This window comes from Aethalodelphis obliquidens, unplaced genomic scaffold, assembly GCF_003676395.1.
Source record: "Aethalodelphis obliquidens isolate GAN/ISIS:26980383/991018 unplaced genomic scaffold, ASM367639v1 scaffold11, whole genome shotgun sequence".
Classification (NCBI taxonomy): Eukaryota; Metazoa; Chordata; class Mammalia; order Artiodactyla; family Delphinidae; genus Aethalodelphis; species Aethalodelphis obliquidens.
The window spans coordinates 19,419,777-19,434,771 of record NW_020837955.1 but is presented as its reverse complement, the minus strand read 5'-3'; positions in this window follow the sequence as shown (position 1 = coordinate 19,434,771).

Here is a 14,995-nt window from a genome sequence, read left to right as displayed (position 1 = left end):
ACACCAGTCATTGGGGAAGAGGCATGGATTGGGCTTGTGAATTCCCCCTCACTCCCATCTCACATTTCCCTTCACTCTTCTGGTGGTGTTCTTGATGTGTCCCAGGCTGCCCTGTATTCCTCAAAAGTTGACTTCCCAGCCCCTCCCAGGACTATTGTTCCTCACCCCTAACTGTCATGGGGCTGCCAGACAGGTGGTGGCCCTCTGCAGGCTGGGTTCCTGGGATAGATAGACCTGGATTAAGCTGTTGGGGGAGGGGTGGAAGAAGGGGTCCTTGCCTAGGAGGGGACTTGGATTGGAGGAGCTTTGGGTGGTTAAATTCTTGGGAGACTCAGTCCTGTTTTTGTCAGATTCCTACGCCTACCTGGCCTCTAGCTTACCAGCCCAGCTGAGATCTGAACTAGTCTCCTCTGGTGTTAGGTCCCTGGGTGGGGAAGTGGGAGAGTAGTGGGGTTGTCGCCTTGCTGACTTTGGGCTGAGGCACAGAGAGAGGAGGATGCTTAAGCACTATTGCTAGGGGACAGCCTGAAGCTCCACAGAGAGATGGTAGAACGAATAGGGCACTTTTCAGACTCCTTTCCAGGTATTCTCCCTGATTCCCCTCCTTCCCCACTATTATAGAAGATTGGCAAGATAGGGAGATACTGCAGTGGGTTGGGGAGGGGTATTAGCACCTGCAAAAACCCCTACCCGGTCTCCCTCATTTTCTTTTTTTTTTTCTTTTTCTTTATTTTTGGTTGTGCCGCGCATCTTTCAGGATCTTAGTTCCCTGACCAGGGATTGAACCCGGGCCACGGCAGTAAAAGCGTCAGGGAATTCCAAGTCTCCCTCATTTTCATCCCAGACAGGGGAATCTGAGGCCTCAGACTGTTCCCTCTCTAAGGTCTCTGGATCTCAAGTAAGGCCTCATAGACCTGCACCTCTGCCCCCACCTCCCAAGCTGGCAGGAAGAAACCAGAGGAAAGGACTGCATGGCCCACCCCACACCCTTTCCAGTCCATGCAGTTACCTCGGCCCTGCCCTGCTGCCAGCCCAGCTCCTCGTTGCTCCAGGACCTCAGAACTCCAAGGCCTGCATTTGTACACACACACATATCCCACCCCTCTGCAGGCCTGATCTGACTGAAGGACATTTACCAGCCAGCTGTGACCACTAATTCGCCCTGGAAGTCCTAGGTAACACCTATCTGCAGTGTGTTTGTGTCTGGCGCTAGGTGTACAACTGACCTTTTTGCCCGGGTGTGAGCTTGTGTATGTAGTAACTTCTGACCTCAGAGAGGGCTTGGATATGTGTATATAAGGGACGTATACATGTATTAATAGGCATGTGGGCTTGTATATGCATTTGTTTATGATGTATGTCTTGGTGGATTCATTCATTCAGCTAATATTCATTGAGCCCTCTCCAGGTGCCAGCCCCAATTCCATGTGCTAGGGATGCGGTGCTGAACAAGGCAGAGGAGGCATGACCACTGGGTGTGAGTTGGCAGCGAAAGGTACATAAATGGGGATGTGTTGTTGAATGCATGGCTTGGCAGTACGATTGTTTTGGGTTATGGGGCTGCCAGGGCGGGCATGTGACTGGGTTTCAGCATTTGCAGGTTCACATTGTGTGTGTGTGTATGTTTCTGAAAGGGAGGTGGGGGTCCAGGGGAGAGGTAGATTGCTAAGCCTGGACTCTGCCCTGCTAGGCCTGGACTCTGCCCTGGGGGAAATGAATGGGCCAGAGAGACAGGGGAACCCACTTTTTGAACTCAGGAAACCTGGTGGCCAGTGACTTCCTCTGAAGCCCCAGATCTGGCTCCTCCCTGTTTGCCCCAGTGGCCCCTCTGGGGAAGGCCCTTGTTCAGGAGGAATTGCTGGGGTGGGGGAAGTAAACCCTTCAAAGCCCTCATGTCCTCTGTTTCTGGGTGCAGGGGAGGGCCCAGTCCCAGGCCCAGCATGATGCTGAAAAACTTGTTTCAGCCCAACTGTGTATGCCAGCCAGGCCCCACTGCAGAGGTCCAGGCCTTGACCCCCAGGCCCCCAGCTCATCCTGAACCCAGCTCCTTCCCCATGTTTCCTAACCCAGTCCAATCCAGCCTGGTTTCTAGCCCCTTTCTTAGGACTGCTAGTCTAGTCCAGCACAATCTCCAGCCCCTTTTATACCAGTAGCCCAGTCCAGCCTAACCTCTAACCCCTTTCCTAAAGGTAAGAGGCCAGCACAGCAAGCCCAGCCCAGTTCAGTCTGACCTTAAGCCCCTTCCCCTAAGGTGGAAAGTTTGAAGCTGCCCTCCCAGAGCTTCCCCCCAATCCCTTTTTTCACAAAGTAGGGTCTCATTTGGGGGATTGGTAGAAGTAGAGGTGAGAGTACAGGATTAGGAGCTACAGTTAGGATGAAGAAGGAAAGGGCAGGGAAGACTGGGAGATGAGGGGCAGAGGGTGCTCAGGATGGCCCAGGCGTGTCCTGGGCCAGGCTGAAAAGAGGGAATGTGTAAAAAGTTGTGAGTCAGCTGCCCCGTAGTTCCAAACGGAATTTTTTTTAAATTAATTTATTTTTGGCTGCGTTGGGTCTTCGTTGCTGTGTGCGGGCTTTCTCTAGTTGTGGCGAGCGGGGGCTACTCTCGGTTGTGGTGCGCGGGCTTCTCATTGCGGTGGCTTCTCTTGTTGCGGAGCATGGGCTCTTGGCGCACCTGCTTCAGTAGTTGTGGCTCGTGGGCTCTAAAGTGCAGGCTCAGTAGTTGTAGCACACGGGCTTAGTTGCTCCGCGGCATGTGGGATCTTCCCGAACCAGGGCTCGAACCCGTGTCCCCTGCATTTGCAGGCAGATTCTTAACCATTGCGTCACCAGGGAAGTCCCCAAACTGAAGTTTGAAGATGGTGGTTTTGACCTCCACTGGACCCAGCTCTCCAGTACCCGGAATGCTTACAACACTCTACCATGTGGTCACAGTACCATTCTCTCAGGACGCACCTCTTAGGCTTCTTTCCACTCCATCCGGAGGTCTTCAATGAAGAGCAGGAAATGAACGACAGACTACACACCCTGTAGTTCTTAGCCTAGGGAATGGGGGGAGCTGAATGGTAATGGAAGCTGACCCACCTCCAGGTTCCTACTCCACCAATTCCAGGACACTTTTCCTGAAGTAGCTAAACCCTGGATTACTCCTCTCCCTGCTGCCCCACCTGCCACCAGCTCACCTCTCCAGGAGGAGAACCTAGAGAAAAGTCCCAGAGAGGGTTGGGAAGGAAGAAACTTTTCCCCCTCTCCCCCAAACAAATAAGGCTACCTGGAGAAAGTAGGCATAATTTCTCTCCCTTGCCGTTAATGGATGTCAGGTGCACAGAATTAGATTAATTATACCCTTGTTTCATGGCACACTCTTTTCATTGCCCTGTGCACAGGACACATTTATTTAATTATAGTACTGTCATAGAACTTATCACATGAAAGCTAGGACCTTGGCAATAACTGAAATGCATCCTCCTCCTGAGGTATCCACCATTCTCTTTTCCTTTTTATAAATTTATCTTAGCTTTATGTATTTCCAATTTTTTTTTTAGTTTTTTTTAACCTTATTATAGAGGAATACTGCTGTATGTAGTTTTTGGCTGCTTATTATTTTTACTTAATATTACTAAGATTCATATTGCTGCAGTTCATGCATTTTGAGGGCTGTGTAGTATTCCACTATGTGACTATACCACAGTTCTTTATTCTCCTGTCACTGGACATCTGGGTTGTTTCTATCATGGTTTCTGCTCTCTTGAAGAGCCTTCCTATGAACATTTTTATTCCTTTCCCCTATTTTATGTGTGCAGAGTTTTTCTTGGTTTTATATTTCGGTGTGATCTCTGCAAACTGATGTTCCCACCTCTGAAGCCCAGGTCTGAGTGCGTTTACTATGGCAGAGGATCTAGGGTTAACTTGAATTAAAGTTCAAACATTTATTGGGAATTCCCTGGCGGTCCAATGGTTAGGACTCGGCACTTTCGCTGTGAAGGGTCCAGGTTCTATCCCTGATCGGGGAAACTAAGATCCCGCAAGCCACGTAGCCCAAAAAAAAAAAAAAAAAAAAATCCAAACATTCATTGAGTACCTGCTATATAAAGTACTCTGTCCATTCATTCATTCAGCCAGTCAAGCTACATTTAGTGAGCATCTACAACATGCCAGGAACTGGAGATGGAACAGTAGATAAGAAAACATGACTTATAGAGTTGGGTAGGGAAATAGATGTTAAACAAACAGTTACATATATATGCAATTACAATTTATATATAACTGAATAGTGCAGGTTAGATATATAATAAGAGACCTTTTTTTTTTTTTTTTTTTTTTTTTTGGCTGTGCCGCACAGCGTGCGGGGATCTTGGTTCCCCAACCAGGGATCAAACCCATGCCCCCTGCAATGGAAGCGCAGAGTCTTAACCACTGGACTGCCAGGGAAGTCCCAGAGAGAGACCTAATTTAAACTGGTGTGTTAAAGAAGGCCTCTCTAAGGGAGTGATGTATCGGCTGAGACTTGAAGGATTAGGAGGACTCCACCAGGTAATGTGCATGAGGAGGGGGATTTCATGGGGAGGAAATAGGTCCTGATGCTGGGAAGTGCTTAGTGGGTTGGAAGAATAGAACACCAGTGGGTTCTGGGCCTGGTGAGCAAAGGAAAGTGGTGGCAGGAGAGAGGCTGAGGCTAGATGGGACAATGCCATGGTGTCAATAACGATGATGACAATAGCAATTAATATTCATTCTGCACCAGGTATTGTGAGAAATGCTTTATATCAATTATTATCTCATCGAAAGCTGAGCACAGCTCTGTGTTGTGGGTCCTGTTATTATCTCCCATTAATATGAAGAAACTAAGTGCCAGAGAGGCCAAGCAACTTGCCTAAGATCACAAAGATAGCAAGGTGTTTGAATTTCATCCAAATGTAATGGACTGTCACTGCAGGGTCTAAGGCGGTCATGGTTAAGACCTGGTCCCTGCCCTCCTGAAACTCCCCAAATGGGAAAGTCAGACATAGCCACATGTTGAGTAAAAGCACACATCAGGGAGCAGGATTAGAAACCTGCGAAGTGCTTTAGACTTACAGGGAGAGAAATTCGTTTTGACCAAAGTGATCTGGGAACACTTCTTGCTGAAGGTGAAATTGGTTGTGATTGTGGAATGGAGGTGGACCTGTGACAGGTAATTTTGTCAAGGATCGACAGACATTCTAAGTAGAGGGATGGCTTTAGGAAAGGTACTGAAATGGGATGGTCAAGGGAAGGAATGGTGGGTACTTTGCTGGATAGGAGAGAAGGAATCAGCAAAACTGCCCTCCATAGTCTTTCTAGATTGTAGAGAGTTTTGAATGACAAGCTGAGAAGTTTGTTTATTTTATTTTTTTTGGCCGCACTGTGCGGCTTGTGGGATCTTAGTTCCCTGACCAGGGATCAAACCCAGGCCCTCTGCAGTGCAAGCTTGGAGTCGTAACCACTAGACGGCCAGGGAATTCCCAAGCTGATAAGTTTAGACTTAATTTTATAGGGAGTGGGAAGCCACCAACTGTTTTTTTTTTTTTTTTTTTTTTTTTCACCAACTGTTTTTGAACAGAGAAGTGACCTAGTTAGATACTTCTTTTAAAGTGAGATTGGTTTAGTGTGGTGTATAGAACTAGAGAAGGGGGACCAAGTATGGGGCCGAGAAGCCCATGCTACTAGCAACTTAAAAAACCAAAACAAAAAGATCCTATCTTATCATAAAATAAATTGTATAAGATTAAAGAATTAAATGTAAGCAAATAAAATTAGATGAAAATAAGATGAAATACTATTCATCACCTTTCTAGAAGTACGTGTGGATAGGATAAACTTGTAAGATTTTAAATACCATAGAAGAAATCAGAAAGGAAAAGAGTGAATAATAAAAAAAGAAAAAAACCCAAAAAGAGTGATCAATTTTGCTACATATAGACTGAGTTTATAACTTTGGTATATGTGTGTGTAAATAAAAAAGTAGATCCTGACTCTCTACCCCTTATACCGGCCACAAAAAAAAAAAAAAAAGCAGGTGTGCTGGGAAATATATTTGTAACAAATATGATGAGTTACAATCTTTCTGTACAATTAATTAATGCAAAATAAGTTTAATAAAGAGTCTCCTCACTAGATAAAAGGGTAAAGGACAATTTCAGAGGAGGAAGCACTAAGACTAAAACACATAGAAATATAGTAATCGAATGTATATTTAAATAATATGGCTCTTGGGCTTCCCTGGTGGCACAATGGTTAAGAATCCGCCAGCCAATGCAGGGGACACGGGTTCAAGCCCAGGTCCGGGAAGATACCACAAGCCGTGGAGCAACTAAGCCCATGTGCCACAACTACTGAGCCTGCGCTCTAGAACCCACGAGCCATAACTACTGAAGCCTGTGCATCTAGAGCCTGTGCTCCGTAACAAGAGCAGCCACCGCAATGAAAAGCCCAAGCACCGCAACAAAGAGTAGCCCCTGCTCACTGCAACTAGAGAAAGCCCGCACAGCAACGAAGACCCAATGCAGCCAAAAATAAAATAAATTTAAAAAAAATTAAAAAATAATAATATGGCTCTTTTTTGTCTATTAAACAAAGATTTCTTTTAGTAAATTAAAAAAATATGTAACAGCTTTATTGAGATATAATTTACACACCATACAATTCACCCATTTAAAGTGTACAGTTCAGTGGCTTTTAGTATATTTCTTAAGTGTTGTGCAAACATCTCCAAAACCTATTTTAAAACATTTTCATCACTTAGAAAAGAAAACCCATACCCAGCAGCAGTCATGCAACATTTTCCCCCACTATCCCAGCCCCAGGCAACTACTAACCTACTTTGTCTTTTTTTTTTTATGTTTATTTATTTATTTATTTGGTTGCGCCGGGTCTTAGTTGAGGCTTGCAGGCTTCTTAGTTATGGCATGCGAAGTCTTACTTGTGGCATGCATGTGGGATCTAGTTCCCTGACCGGGGATCAAACCCCGGCTCACTGCATTGGGAGTGTGGAGTTTTAACCACTGCACCACTACTTTATATCTTTATTAATTTGCCTATTTTAGACATGTCATATAAATGGATTCATACAGTATATGGTCTTTTGTGCCTAGCTTCTATCACTTAGCAGCATATTTTCAAGTTTCATCCATGTCACCCCATGTATCAGTATTTCATTTCTTTTTATTGCCAAGTATAATTTTCCATTGTATGAATATACTACATCTTATTTAGCCATTCATCAGTTGAGGGACATTTGGATTGTTTCTACTTTCTGTCTGCTATGAATAATGGTGCTATGAACATTTGGGTACACATATTTGATTAGATACATATTTTGATTTCTCTTGGGTATATACCTTAATTGTACAAAAAGATTGTAACTCATCATATTTACGCAAATGTATTTCCCAGCACACCTGCATTTTTTTTTGGCGGGTGTAGGGGGTAGGGAGTCAGGATCTACCTTTTTATTTACACAGACATATACCAAAGTTATAAATTTAGTCTATATGTGGTTAACTTGATCACTCTTCATTTTTTTTCTTTTTTTATTGTTCACTCTTTTCCTTTCTGATTTCTTCTATGGTATTTAAAATCTTACAAGTGGAATTGCTGGGTCATATGGTAACTCTATGTTTAACCTTTTGAGCAACTGCCAGACTGTTTTCCAAAGTGACTGCACCACTTTACAGTCCCATGAGCAATATATGAAGGTTCTAATTTCTCTATATCCTCCCCAACACTTGTTATCATCTGTTTTTTTTTTATCATAGCCATCTTAGAGTGTGCAAAGTAGTATCTCATCGTGGTTTTGATCTACATTTCCCTGATGACTAATGACATTGAGCATCTTTTTTCTTTTAATTAATTAATTAATTTTTATTTTTGGCTGCATTGGGTCTTCATTGCTGTGCGAGGGCTTTCTCTAGTTGCGGCGATCAGGAGCTACTCTTTGTTGTGGTGTGCAGGCCTCTCATTGCGGTGGTTTCTCTTGTTGTGGAGCATGGGCTCTAGGCGCGCGGGCTCAGTAGTTGTGGCTCGCAGGCTCTAGAGCGCAGGCTCAGTAGTTGTGGCACACGGACTTAGCTGCTCCGCGGCATGTGGGATCTTCCCGGACCAGAGCTTGAACCCATGTCCCCTGCATTGGCAGGTGGATTCTTAACCACTGCGCCACCAGGGAAGTCCCCACTGAGCATCTTTTATTAGCCATTCGTATACCTTCTTTGGAAAAATGTCTCTGCAGATCCTTTGCCCATTTTTTAATTGTCTTTTTATTGTTTTGTTTTTTTTGAGGTATAGTTAATGTACAATGTTGTGTTTCAAGTGTACAGCAAAGTGATTCAATTATATATATTTTCTTTTTCATATTTTTTATTGTGTTTTAAGAGTTATTTATACATTGTAGATGCAAGTCTTTTATCAGATGTATGGTTTGCAAATGTTTTCTCCCATTCTGTGGGTTGTCTTTTTGCTTTTACGATAGTGTCTTTTTTTTTTTTTTTTTTTTTTTGCGGTACGCAGGCCTCTCACTATTGTGGCCTCTCCCGTTGCAGAGCAGAGGCTCCGGACGCGCAGGCTCAGCAGCCATGGCTCATGGGCCTAGCTGCTCCGCGGCATGTGGGATCTTCCTGGACCGGGGCACGAACCCGTGTCCCCTGCATCGGCAGGCAGACTCTCAACCACTGCGCCACCAGGGAAGCCCGAGAGTGTCTTTTTTTTTTTTTTTCTTTTCTTTTTTGCCAATTTTAAATACAGAGAGTGTCTTTTGAAGCACAAAAGTTTTAAACTTTGATGAAGTCCAAATTATCTATTTTTTCTTTTGTTGCTTATGCTTTTGGTGCGCTTGGTAAACTATGCTTTGAAGTGTAACATACGGAAAAGTACACATATCATAGAAATACAACTTGATGAATTTTCTCCAACTGAACACACAAACTGAACCAGCACTGAGATCAAGAAGTAGAACATTACCAGCACCCTGAAGTCTTCTCATGACCCTTCCCAATCATTTTTCCCCTGCACGGGTAAGCACTGTCCTAATTTTTAACACCATGATTGATTTTGCCTGGTTTTTGAAGTATGTAAATAAAATTATACTAAAGCGGCAAAGATTTTCAATGATCCTACTCAATGCTGAAAAGGATGTGAAGAGACTAGAATCTCATACACTTTAAGTAAACTAATCTCTCAGAAAAGCAACTTGTATTAAGGTGCACAACATTTGACCCACTAATTTCATTTCTGGGAATCACAGCATTACTTATAATACAGAAAATTTGGAAACTCCTGAAAGTGATGGATAGGAGAATGGCTTGGTTGACTATGGGACATTCTAAGAATGGAATGCTATACAGCCATCAAAATAATATTTACCAGGCTTCCCTGGTGGTGCAGTGGTTGTGAGTCCGCCTGCCAATTCAGGGGACGTGGGTTCGTGCCCCGGTCCGGGAAGATCCCACATGCCGCGGAGCGGCTGGGCCCATGAGCCATGGCCGCTGGGCCTGCGCGTCCGGAGCCTGTGCTCCGCAACGGGAGAGGCCACAACGGTGAGAGGCCCGTGTACAGCGAGAAAAAAAGAAAAAAAAAAAAAAAGATATTTACCAAGAGGTTAAAAGAATGTGAAAAATACACTTACGATCAATGTTAACTGAAAAAGTAGGATGATAAATTATCATACAAAATGTCTGCAATTATGTAAAAGGTCTTTGCCTGGGGAAAAAGTATCAATACATGGGAAGAAAGTACAATGGTGGGAATAAGATGATTGGATTCTGGGTGGATTTTTCTTCTCTTTGCCATTTTTCAAACTTCCTTTAATGTACTCACACTACATTTATAACAACCAATACTAACCATAAGAGAGACAAAATCCTGGTGGGAAGTAATAAAGACCTGAATTAGGGTGTTTGTGGTGGGCCTGGGGAGAGAAGCAGGAGTATAGATACCATTTGGCAGTTTATTGAATATGGGGAGTGAGTAGGTGGGAAGGATGGAAGGCAATGTTAAGGTTTGGAGGAACTGGGAGGACACTGGTGCCATGAACTAAAATAGGGACTCCTGAAGTAATCACCGCACAGTGGTCCAGAGCACGGGCTCTTGCTAGAGACATACCTTTTTTGAATCCTGGCCCAACCACTTATAGGTGGATAACACTGAACAAGTTATTTAACCTCCTTGAACTTGTTTCCTCATCTCTACAATGGGGATAATAATAGCACCTGTCTTAGAGGATTGTTAGGAGGATGAAATGATATAGAGAGTTTAGAGAATGCCTGGCACAGAGTAAGCTTTCAGTAAGGATTAACTATTGTGATATGCCAAGAGGCCCTGGGAGGTTGGCGGGGGGTGGGGGGGAGGGGGGCAGGGCTAAGACGTCTCACTCCCCAGCCACCTGTTAGACCAGAAACAGTCCTTCCATCTCCCCTTTCCCAGCTTGCTCACTGCCAGGAGGTCACCCCAGGAGATGCTTCAAAGCCCACCAGGGTGGGAGTGGCTGGGACTGTGAAGTAGGATGTGTGGGAGGACTGGTTTGGAGGAATGGAAGGACTGGTTTGGAGGAACGGGAGGGTTAAGAGCTAGGAAACTGCAAATTAAGTAGGCCAGTCTAGCAGCAAAGCAGAGAGGCTCTGGAGTACCCCACTGGAGCCTTCCTGTCCCATATCAGTATATCATCATGCTTTCTGGATAGTATAAGGAGAGGCATGGCTAATTGGGTCTCTTCTGTCTCACCACTCTGCCTCTACTCCCACTTAGACCTAGACTTGTGAGAGCAAGGTCTCTTGGTCTCTAAAAAACAAGGACAGCCAGTGGGACATCTTCAAGAAGATAAGGCGAGCTCCATGTGTAAGTTTGTCCTCCAGAGGCCACCCTGCCACCACCCCTCCCTGCCCTGCACACACGGGCGGGAGGTAAGACGTGTGAGTAGCTACCTGGATGTCTGGCAGAAGCCTAAGACCACATTCCCTCCAGGCCCCCTCCCAGGTCTTGAAATATGAGGCTGGCTACATAACTGTACCTGCTGCTTGCCTTCATCTTCAGTCTGGTGCTCTTTCTGTCTGGCTTCAGCCTGTAAGGCTGCCTGTGTGAGTTCTGCAGGGGCTATTCATTTTATCACTCCAGTTCCCAGCACCACCTATCTGCCTGCTTCCCGCTGGGTGTGACCACGCTCCTCTTGTTTGTTGCCCTTCCCCTACCCAGTGCGCATGCCTCATGTCTGAAAGCTAGTCACTCAGGCCAGGAGCCACCTCTGGTCTCCTCAGGAAGATCCTATCCTAACCTGTAACCCCTCCCCACCTTATGCAACTTGCTCCCCACTATGACTTTCTGGGCCCCATCCCTCCAAGAACCATCCCCTTTCATTACCCAGAACTCCCCAAACCCAAGCCCTGCCTATACCCTGGTTCCTCTCATCTGCCTCTGACCCCTCTTCCATTTTTCTCTCTCCTCCCTGACCCCTCACCTCCATCCATCTTCTCCTAATTTCTACACCCCCACCTGTCCTCTACTGACTCGCAACCTTTCTGCACATTCTGACCTGGCCTTGAGTTCTTTCCCACTCTCCCCCCTGCCTTTTCTCCCCAGGGGCTGGAACATCTGCAGCTTCATAAGCAATAAGCAGCTGTATGAGGCCATTTCCTACAGCAGCTACTCCGTTGGAAATAACATGTACAACCTTCACTCTTTCCTTAAGTCCATCCTTCAGGCACAGAGGGGACTTAACCCTCCCTCCACCCCTGGGAATTTCTCTCTGAGTCCCAGACTCAGATCCTACCCCCACTCCAGAATCCCAGCCTCCCAGAGAGCCTGAGCCACACCCATGGGAGTGTCAGATTCCAGGCCTCACAGTCACAGATGTGAGACATCAGTCTACCCAATCTCATTTCTCTGTCCCTTCTCCCTAGGATTTCTGGGCAGGAAACCCCCTTCCCCTCAAATTTTAACTTACTCCTAGTGTCCTGACCCTGCTCCCTCTACCTCCCAGGACATGGATGTAAACACTATCTATGGATAGGAGACCATCAGAAAAATCCAGTCCAACCTGCTGGGTGAGGTGGAAGCAGCCTGCAGTGGGACTAGGAGGGACTGGGAACTCTGGTGGCTCATTATCATCCTGTCTCCCCCAGATTTCAGGCCCTTGCTGGGGATCAACATGTGGATCACCCTCCGTGGGTATCTCCATTATGTTTTTTTCAACACCACCAAGCAATTCTCCAGTACCAGCTGGGTGTCCTACAATTCAACTCAATTCTGACATTATCTACCTGGAGAATAGCATCAGATCCTATGGGTTAAGGGCTTGGTCCCACAAGACTGCCCCCTACTTCAGATGCCAATCGTAAGTCCAGGTTGTTACCTGTGCTTCTGACCGACTGGCTAATTAATTGGACATTCCCATGCCACCCCTCCCTGGTTTGATTAATTTGCTAGAGCAGCTCAGGGAACTTAGGAAACCAGTTTACTTACTAGATTACCAGTTTATTACAAAGGATATTAAAGGATCTGAATGAACAGCCAGGTGAAGAGATACATAGGTAGAGGTCCGGGAGGGTCCTGAACACAGGAGCTTCTCTCCCTGGGGAGTTTGGAGTACACCACCTTCTGCCCGGTGGATTCATTCTGGTTCACCAACCTGGAAGCTCTCTGAATCCAGTCCTTTGGGGTTTTTATGGAGACCTCATTACATAGACATGATTGATTAAATCATTGACTATTGGTGATGGATTCAACCTTCAGTCCCTCTCCCTTCCCTGGAGGTCAGGTGGTGAACTGAAAGTTCCAACCCTCTGATCACTAGGTTGGTTCCCCTGGCAACCAGCCCCAACCTTAGGTACTTTCCAAAAGTCACTTCATTAACATAAACTCTGGTGTAGTTGAACGGGTTTATTTGTTATGAATATCAAGACATGTTTCTCAAGACACATTTATCAATTATGAAGCTCCAAGAGTTTTAGGAGCTCTGTGCCAGAAATGGAGACGAAGACCAATTACATATTTCTTATTATATATCACAGCATCAAAACCCCATGCTGGAATCCTTTTCTGAGCAGATTGAGAGTGAGAGGGATGGGTTGGGGGGGCGCTGTGGGCGGGCAGCCCAGCCCAGGCTCAGGTAGAAGCAGGCCCACAGTGACAGCAGTCAAGACCTCCTAGCTGGATGAACAAATGCTTGGGAGCAAGGCCCAACTATTAGGTTTGAATCTTGCTTCCACCTCTAACGGAGCCGCACCATAGACACGTTTAACTTAGGACCAATACAGCCGTCTGCACTCAGCAAAGAGCAACTCCATTTTAAACAACTGGCAGGGTGAGAAGGGAGATGGCATCTCAGTTACACTAAGTGTGAGTTCAATGATTCAAGCATTTTTCATGCAACATGGACCCTAAAAGCAAGCCAGCTGCCAAATCTGGTGCTCAACCACTGAAACGACAATTGGTTCCCAACTGGCTGAGCTGGACTTATTGAGAGGTCAGCTCTACCTTATTTTATGGATGATTTAAGGAGTTATCATGTTTTGACTATATGACTCAATTTTTGACCTATGTGTTTACTTTAAAATCTAATCTCTTTGTATGATATAATTCTGTTGTACTTACTTTGTGACCCTTTCTCCGTCATTTATCCTCTGATCCTCAGTTTCCTTAAGATCAGAGAAACTGATCTTAAGAGATTCCTAAGGTTCCTAACTATTAGTGCCCTCCAAATGACATGTATAGAATATACAAATAAGTTCTTCCACAGTCATTCTCTCTTTTAATCCTCAAAACTGTTCTATCATGTAGATACTATTCCTTTTCCTCTTTTATGGCTGAGGAAATTGAGGTTCAAAGAGGTTAAGAAAGTTATTCAAGGTTACACAGACAATAGGTGGTAAAGGCAGGATTAAATCCTTGTGAGTTCTTATCCAGTGTGTCTCCAGGTACCCTTCTAACACTTGGGAGGAATGCCCCAGATCGATGGGCAGGCAGGCCCTCTTGAAGGGTTGGGGCTAATTAAAATAGAAGGATGTTTTATTTAATTAATTAGTTAATTAATTAATTAATTAATTTTTGCGGTACGCGGGCCTCTCACTGTTGTGACCTCTCCCATTGCGGAGCACAGGCTCCGGACCCGCAGGCTCAGCAGCCATGGCTCACGGGCCCAGCCGCTCCGCGGCCTGTGGGATCTTCCCGGACCGGGGCACGAACCCGTGTCCCTTGCATCGGCAGGCGGACTCTCAACCACTGCGCCACCAGGGAAGCCCCGGATGTTTTATTTTTACATGTACCTCCTTTGCCTTATAAGTTTCAGTGCTCTTGGTCCTTTGTTATGCCTAAGTACTAAGTTAAACTCCCACTGCTAGGGTAGTCCACTCATGCCTGGGGGTCCTATCCTTGAGCTGAGAGGGGTTCCCCAGGTCCACACGGGAAGGGGAAAGGTGCTGGCCTAAAGCCTCTAGGCCTGTCTCCTTTCTAGTCCCACCTCTCTCACCTGCTGGCCAAGGATCCAGTTTGCCTGTTTGCAGCTTAGTTTTCTCTGTAATATGGGCATCATAACTGCTGCTCTGTGGGCTTCAGAGGGTAGGAGGATCAGATGAAGTAGATGACAGGGAGTTACTTTTTTTTCTTTAATTTTTGGCTGCACGTGGGCTTTCTCTAGTTGCAGCGAGCAAGGGCTACTCTTCGTTGTGGTGCGTGGGCCTCTCACTGAAGTGGCTTCTCTTGTTGCGAAGAACTGGCTCTAGGCACACGGGCTTCAGTAGTCGCGGCGTATGGGCTCAGTAGTTCTGGCTCTCAGGCTCTAGAGCACAGGCTCAGTAGTTGTGGCACAAGGGCTTAGTTGCTCCGCGGCATGTGGGATCTTCCCGGACCAGGGATCGAACCCATGTCCCCTGCATTGGCAGGCGTATTCTTAACCACTGCGCCACCAGGGAAGTCCAGGGAGGTACTTTGAGGTGTGAAATGCTCTTCCAGTGTGTGTGTGTGTGTGTGTGTGTGTGTGTGTGTGTGTGTGTGTGTG